We start from the raw sequence: 8801 nt of genomic DNA, 5'->3' as shown, positions 1-8801 counted from the left end.
TCCCGGTCCCCGCTACGGAGCGGCAGGGCAGCCTGCCCCTCTCGGCTTCCGTATCTTCCTTCGCGACCCGCCCTTCCAACGTAACAGACCACGATTAGACAAAGCAGTGACACAGAGGGAGGTGGGCAGAGCCCATTGGCTCCTGCGGAGCCACACCCCCGAGGGGCGTTTCGCCTCGTCACTCTAGCAACTTCCGGTAAAGCGGAAACTGGAACAGGCGAGCGGATATGACGTAAACGGCTTCTTCCCAAGAGTAGGGCACCTGCTAGTTGATTGATAGGCTCAGAGGCGGGCTGGACGAGGCTGTCCAGTGTGAAGTGGTTTGAAGAGTCTCCGAATGGAATAGAATGCCTGGAATTTCGCAGATGTCTTGGCACTTAAGGGTTGCGTGATTTGATTAGACGGGGACGTGCCCTGAGGTGGTGACTGTGCCTTCAGGAACTGCATTGCCCCACCTAAGGAAATAAATTTGCCAGATCCCGCCTACACGTGTTCCTCCTCTTAAACAGGTGTTTCTGCTCCGGGTTCACCAGGAGTGGAGCTCTTTTTATCGATTCTTGTGAGGAAATACTGAAAAATGAATAGAATCTTTTGTCTGTTATTGATGACTGCTCTTTGTCAGTGTTGTAGGGGAGTCAGATTAATTAAAGACGTGTCCTGGGCGTTCATGGGTATTTACTTTAGTCACGGGGCTGGACTCAACTGAGTATGACTATCTCATTTCTTTCTCAAGTCCTTTTGATATCAGAAATGACCCCCTAACACCTATATAAAAATGTGGCCCCTTAAGGTTCTCCAGAAGTCCCATTTGGAGTGCCATACAATATCACCATATGCTTATTAATAAATCCCCAATATGAATAAACAGGAGAGGGTTCTTGCCTGATATTTAAAGAATTCTAAATACCGGCATAAATAAACGAGGCAGCATGGTACATTTTAGGCTTTTATTTATTGAGAAAGATGCGTAGGAGAATGAAAGCTTTATCTAAGAGAGAGAGGGGTAAATCTGGGTTCATACCCAGCACCAGGAACCAGCCACGTGGAGGAGCATCTAGGGCGGGTGGCCCAAAGGCCACAGCAAGTGGGCTACAGCAAGTCCCCTCCTGGCAAGAGGCCAGGGAAAAGAAGAGAGGGGACACTGTGTCCCAGGCTTTTAACCCCCTTCCAAAGGGAGTGGTTAATTAACCTGATTGGTCGGTGGACACTCAGGTGTGGTCACACACCACACAAGGGCGTGGCGAAGGCGTGGTCTTCCAACTTACAAACCTAATTGATTTTAACCTGTATGCCTGCCTACTTCACTTTCACTTGACTGTCGCTTCCTTTTTCCCATTTCTCGAGCCTTGTGGACTCTGTTTGGAAAGGCTCTTAATCACCTCAAAAATAAAAACTACATATCGCAGGTAGGTATTGGGCACCAAAGTTGGGTCACAGCTTGGGACTGCCGTATCCCATATCCCAGAGCCTGTCTTCAGTTCTTTCTCCTCTGCTTCAGATCCAGTTTCCTGCTAACATTTCCCGTGAGAGGCAGCAGATGCTGGCTTAACTTCTTGAATCTTTGCCATCCATGTGGGACTCCAGATGGAGCTCAGTCTGGCCCAGCCCTGGCTGTTGCAGGCATTTGGGGGAATGAACCAGTGGATGGATGGAAAATTCTCTCTCTCTTTTTAATTTAGGAAATTACATTTGGAAATAATTTTATTTTGTATTTAACAATGTTTAGATTGTATGTTATACCTATAATTGACAGATTTAATTTCAGATTGATATCTTAGGGGTCCATTTCTCCCCCCAAAAAAGTACCTAACAGGACAATAGTTTTCACCTTGTTTGAGACTTTTGCAGCACAGAGAATCATTCTTGCAAAAATATTGAAAGGGGTAATTAATTTTCTCAAGAGCCTTTCTTAACCTAGATCCTGCCACCATGAAAGATAGGGATGGATAAATGATACAAACCTTCAACTGGCTGGTTCACTGCCCGAATGCCTGCAACAGCCGGGGCTATATCAAGCCAAAGCCTGGAGCGCAGAACTTAATCTAACTCCTGCGTGGACCAAGTACTTGAGTTGTCACCTGCTTCCTCCAGGGTGTGCATTATTAGCAGGAAACTGGAATGGAGAGTGTTAGGAAAAGAGTTGCAGATTGGTGCCTCCTCACACAGAGCACCAAAATATTAGGAAAAGAGGCCCAGAATAGAGAGGAGTCAATGTATGAATTTACAGCCAGACCAAATTTATTCAAAGAAAATAAAGCTGTAGAGGTGGGGGACCAACTGCCTGCATGCACATCAATGGAACACGTGGCAGAAGGCCCCAACCCCCAGGGGCCGGGCCTTTATAAGGAGGGCTAGTGCTGGGGGTGGGGGTAGGGGGCAGCAGGGAGGGGAATTCCTGGAACTGGGAGAGGCCTGGGGAACCTGGAAAAGAATGCAGTGTGGGGTATGAAGGCCATAGGGTGTGAGACCCAATTGAGTTTCAAGGGCAAGGAATGTACTCCAAAGATTTTTTTTTTTTTTATTAGACAGAGAGACAGCGAGAAAGGTCTTCCTTCCATTGGTTCACCCCCCAGATGGCTGCTACGGCCAGCGCACTGCGCCAGTCTGAAGCCAGGAGCCAGGTGCTTCCTCCTGGTCTCCCATGTGGGTGCAGGGGCCCAAGCACTTGGGCCATCCTCCACTGCCTTCCCGGGCCACAGCAGAGAGCTGGACTGGAAGAGGAACAACCGGGACTAGAACCCGGTGACCATATGGGATGCCAGCACCGCAGGCAGAGGATTAACCAAGTGAGCCACAGCGCTGGCCCCAACATTCCAAAGTTTATCTCTTGTTGCAATGAGGGAGAATTATGTCCTTGTTCCATCAGGAAGCAGTCTTGAATGCCTGTTCCTTCTTCTATCCTCAAGGTCTACCATAGTCCTTGGAAGGTAGGAAGTGTTGAGATGTTGGTTGGCTGGCTGAATGAGAGAGAGACAGATTGAACATGACAATCTCATTTCTGCTTCAGGTCCTTTGCACTTGGTTGATCTTTCAGTGTGGAGTTGCAATCATTGCTCCTTCTCCTCTTTCAGTTCTCAAGCCATGTGTCAGTCATCTCCTTGGAAAGGTTATTGGAAAGCAGAGAAACAGAGATACAAAGAAGAGGAGATCTTTCTAAAAGTCTTAAAAATCCTCAGTGGCCACAGGAATGGAGCTAACATAGTGAAGTCCTGAGCACCAGACCACTGCTATCCTATCTTTCCCTCTCCACTGCTCTATCTAGATCATTTCTTCCCAACATGCAGTGATTTCCTAATGACCTACCTGTGGCCTCCCCTGACTCCCTTTCATGTTATATTCAGCTAGTATTTTAATATGATTTTGCCGCTTTCCTGCTCACCAGTTTTTGCCTGCCACGTTAAAAAATGTCCAGCCTTCCTAGCGTAGCAGTAAACGCTTCCTTGATTTATCTTCTCAAATTTTGCCCTTTGACATCTTTTCTTAATGGATCCCTTATGCTTCTACACATGTAATTCCTAATTCCTCTTGAAGGAAACTTTCTACCTGTTAAAATCTTATCTCTCCTCCAAGGCGGGGTATGTTCCTATCAAATAAGATAACAAATGTGAAAGGACTCCACAAACTGAAAAAAATTATATAATTAGTAACAAGATAGCATTTCCCCATCTTTCTCTAACTTTCTTTAATGTCCAGAACTGATATTGGAAATGACCCCCTAAAAATCTATATGAAAATGTGGCCCCTTAAAGTTCCCCAGAAGTCCCATCTGGGGAGCCACATATGCTATCGAAATTTGGGGTGCCATATATCACCATATGCTTGTTAATAAATCCCCAATATTAATAAGCCCAAGAGGGTTCTTGCCTAATATTTATTTATTTGACAGGTAGAGTTATAGACAGTGAGAGAGAGACAGAAAGGTCTTCTTTCCGTTGGTTCACTACCCAAGTGGCTGCCACGGCCGGTGCTGTGTTCGTTCGAAGCCAGGAGCCAGGTGCTTCCTCCTGGTCTCCCATGCAGGTGCAGGAGCCCAAACACTTGGGCCATCCTCCGCTGCACTCCTGGGCCACAGTAGAGAGCACTGGAAGAGGAGCAACTGGGACTAGAACCCGGTGCCCATATGGGATGCTGGCGCCGCAGGCGGAGGATTAACCAAGTGAGCCACGGCGTCAGCCCCATTGCCAAATATTTAGAGAAGAATTCTAAATACCGGCATAAATAAACGAGGCAGCATGGTACAGTTTAGGCTTCTATTTAGTGCGAAAGATGTGTAGGAGAGTGAGAGCTTTATCTAAAAGAGAGAAGGGTAAATCTGGGTTCATACTGAGCACCAGGAACCAGCCACGTGGAGGAGCATCTAGGCCAGAAAGCTAGAAAGGCCAGCTGCCCTGGAGGCGCAGGGCTACAGCAAGCCCCCTCCTGGCAAGAGGCCAGGGAAAAGAAGAGAGGGGACACACCACGTCCCAGGCTTTTAACCCCCTTCCAAAGGGAGTGGTTAATTAACCTGATTGGCCAGTGGGCATTCAGGTGTGGCCAGGTAGGGGGCCTGAGGTCACACAGGGGTGTGGTAAAGGCGTGGTCTTCCAGCTCACAAAGCGAATCGATTTTAACCTGTATGCCTGCCTACTTCAGAACTAGTTTACCACTACTGTATGTGGCTGTTAAGCTCTTGAAATGTGGCCAGTATGAGTTGAGATGCACCACACAATATACATAGTGCGTCACAAAAATTTGGAAACAATAATGTAAAATACCCCAAGCCTTTCTTATTAATGACAAAAGAGGGGAAGGGAGGGGGAGGAGGAGGGAGAGGGAGAGGGAGAGGGAGAAGGTGGGAGAGAGAGAGAGAGAGAGCGCCCTTCTACCTTCTGCTGGTTTACTCTCTAAATGCCTGCAAGAGTCAGGACTGAGACAGGTCAAAGCAAGGAACAGGGAACTCAGTTTGGATCTCCAATGTGAGCAATAAGAACCCAAGTACTTGAGCCATCACCTGCTGCCTCCCAGGGTGCACATTATCATAAAACTGGATTTGGGAACAGACCCAAACTTTAAATCCAAACCCACATGGGATGTGGGTATCCCAAGTGGTGTTCAGCCATTATTACATCAAATGCTCACACCTTTTATTTTTTAATGCAATCACTAGAAAATTTGAAAGTACACACTTGGCCTAAAATTATGGTTGATATTACCTTTCTGTTTTTGTCTAGGATGAAAATCTTATTGGCCTAGCCCAGAAAAGGCACTTCATAAAAATTTGTTTAATGAAAGGGTGGTCTTAATAATGGATAACATTTATTCGGAGTTTTCTCTGTGTCAAGTGTTCTAGACACTTTCCATGTAAATTATTTAATCCTCACAACCACAATTCATATAGCACTCATCCTGTGATGGCAGTGTTCTGAGTGATTTTCATGTATTAATTCATGTAAATCTCAACCTTATTAAGTGGGTTCTACTACTATTTCCATTTTACAGATGAAAAACTGAGTCAGAGAGAGCTCAAATGGCTTGCCTAAGTTCATACAGAAACAGAGCTGAAATCAGAATCAAGAGCCTGGCTCTATAGTTTGCATTGCTAACTCCCGTGTTATGCTGACTCCCCACATGTAAGCAGTACTGAAATAGGATATATTTTCCCATGGTTATTACAGGGTAGAATGGGAGGTGGGTGCTGGAAAGTGCTTGAATGTGTCTGTTTTCTCAAAGCTGCACAATAACTGGCCACATTTTTTCTTTTCTAGGCATCCGAGCAAATTTCCTTTGGGCATCTCTAAACGGATTAGCTGCCCATCTCTGCCCCAATTTCTTGGCTGAAGGGATGGGCTGTTCTGAAAGACAGTGACCTCTGGAGCTGCAGCTGGAGCTGCAGAGGGCCTGGGAGTTACCACTAGATACTGGAGGAGCACAAGGTTACCTCAATGCTGGCTTGAAGGAACATGGAAAATAGATGACATTTATATTTTTATTAACATTTCATGCATTTTTCTCACAGCTATATGTGGGGAGCAATCCGGACTGGACTGAGTTACTGGAATTAAGACTTATTCTATGCATCTGCTCTCCCACAATATGGCGCTGGGAGAGAAGTAAACAGCTTCCGCACAGCTGCCTCCAGTTCAACCAATAAACTGTAGGACTTGCTCCTGATTGGAGGAGAGCAGCGTACTCGGCGTGTGGGCAGCCGAGTTGGGATTGGCGGAGGAGGACTATAAAGGAGGAGAGAGACCGCATGCACTGGGGAACATCTAAGGGGAACATCTAGCTGAAGGAACACCTGTGCAGCCCCCGAGAGAGCCGGCCGGCGGTGTGCCGCTGCCCTGCGGAAGTGGGGAATGTGGCCAGGGGGAACTGCCCTTCCACGGAGGTGGAAGGGATAGTAGCCAACCCGGGAAGGACCAGCAGCAAACCCGGGGAGGGCCGAGCAGACGAAAGAACAGCGCAGGGTCCTGTGTCGTTCCTCCACGAAGAGGGGGAGCGACATAATGGTGCCGTGACTCGGATATGAAGCCTAGGCAGGGCTTAGTGTCGTTCCTCCACGAAGAGGGGGAGTGACAGCTATACCCTTTGTATTTTTTATTTCATCTGGGACCAAAAATCTTAGCTCTGTATATCATTTTTCTACCTCACATCCTAAATTGTTATTTTTCATAACGACTTCCCTTTTTTAAAAAGTTGTGTAGCCTCACACTGGACATTCTGTGCAAGTCAGCATTTGATGTTTCTTTTTGAGGGACAGAGAGGGAAAGGAAGAGATGGAGAGAGAGTGTGTGTCCCCATCTGCTGGTTCATTTCCAAGGGCCTGAGATGAACCAGGCTGGAGCCAGGAGCCAGTAACCAATCCAGGTCTCCCACATGGGTGGCAGAGACTAAATTACTTGAGCCATCACATGCTGCCTCCCAGGGTGTGCACTGATGGGAATCTGGATTGGAAGTCAGGGCCAGGAATCAAACCCAGGTGTTCCAATATGGGAAGGTAACATCTTAACCAGCACCCTCTCCACTAGGCCAAATGCCTGCCCCTAAATCAGCATTTTTGGAGCCAATAAACACCTCATCAATTCAAGTGAAGCAGTGGTTATTTTACTGTACAAATGACTTTCTGAAACTACCTGGACTATTTTGTATAGAAATGTGGAAATGTGCATATTTACAGTATTATTTTCCTAAGATAATTCATTTGTTTAAAAAGTTTAGGATATTCATCTGTAGTTTTTAAAATATATCACAAAGTTAATCAAATTATCCATGTCATTAGTGGGTCTGTCTGTGAGATTTACAGTCTGTCTTTAAGAAGTGAAAAAGGGATGTTTGGACTCAACCTTTTGGTTCCATTATAGAAAGAGAAATATTATTCTAATTATGATAGCTAACTTTTGAACTCATGATCTAGTTTTAGCAATATAGTACAGTGTAAATGTTTACAGTGGTAGATGGAATGGAATATTAGTCCAGGTTTTTTTAAAAAATATTTTATTTGAAAGTCAGAGTTACACAGAGAGAAAGAGAGAGGTCCTCTATCCACTGGTTCACTCCCTAACTGGCCCCAACATCTGGAGCTGTGTCGATCTGAAGCCAGGAGCCCGGAGCTTCCTCCAGGTCTCCCACATGGGTGTAGAGGCCCAAGGACCTGGGCCATCTTCCACTGCTTTCCCAGGCCACATCAGAGAGCCAGACCAAAAGTGGAGCAACCAGACTCGAACCTGCACTCACATGGGATGCAGGCACTGCAGGTTGCCATCCCAGCCACTATGGCACTTGGCAGCCCCAAGTCCAGATTTTTAAAGTAAAACTTTTAGAGAGTGAGATATCAGTTGCCTTGTAGGGGTACTGACTGATCACTAAAAGCTAAATTTTTGTTTAGAATTGTATATTACAATACCAAAACGGGTGCTACTTTCTAAGCCCTATCTTATTATCCCTAAATATAAGTATGCATTTATTACTATGTTTATAGATCAAGAGATAAATTGATCTGTACATGTGGGAAATAAGTCTACTGATGACCTTTCTAGAGAGGACTGTGATGGGTTTTCAAAGGAATAGGCACATACTAAGGTTTCAGTGCAGAAAGTAAGAGCCATAAAAGGAAAAAGAAATGAATCTGTCAACCATGAGGTTGATATATAAGGAATATCTGTGATCTTCCTGGAAGCCAGGGCAAAGTGGGAAATACAGCAGTAAGTGACTGTTACCAGAAATGTGTGAAACACGCCCTCCTGAGACCACCTACCCACCAAAAGATGAACTCAGAAACATGAAGGAAGCGAGGTGTTTTTATTTTTTTTAAGATTTATTTTATTCATCTGGAAGCTGGGGCAGGGGGAGAGACAGGGAGAGGTCTTGTATCTGCTGGTTTACTCCCCAAGTGGCTGCAATGTCCAGGCTGGAGCAGGCCAAAGCCAGGAGCTTTTCCTGGGTCTCCCATGTGGGTGGCAGGGCTCAGGGACTTGGGCTCAGGGACTTGTGCAGCTTTCCCAGGCACATTAGCAGGGAGCTGGATCAAAAGCAGAACAGCTGGGACTTGAACTGGCGCCTACATGGGGTGCCAACACTGCATTTTTCTCATTTTAAAATTTGTGCTCATAAGGAGAATTTGTATGGATTACTTAATCCTCCATGACAGAAGTGCATTTATTTAACCAAATCAGCATTTAGATGAGGTCTTAAACACTGCTTTGCTTTTGACTTTAAAATTCTATTATTTATGTATAATTTTTTCATGACAACTGCTGTTTTCCTAGTATAGTCAAAACACATTATTGCTTATAAACAGAGAGAATAATTATACACAATAAACT

Source organism: Oryctolagus cuniculus, chromosome 10 (genome assembly GCF_051225735.1).
Source record: "Oryctolagus cuniculus isolate XC-2025 breed Fujian yellow rabbit chromosome 10, ASM5122573v1, whole genome shotgun sequence".
NCBI classification, from domain to species: domain Eukaryota; kingdom Metazoa; phylum Chordata; class Mammalia; order Lagomorpha; family Leporidae; genus Oryctolagus; species Oryctolagus cuniculus.
Note: the sequence above shows the minus strand (reverse complement) of the source record.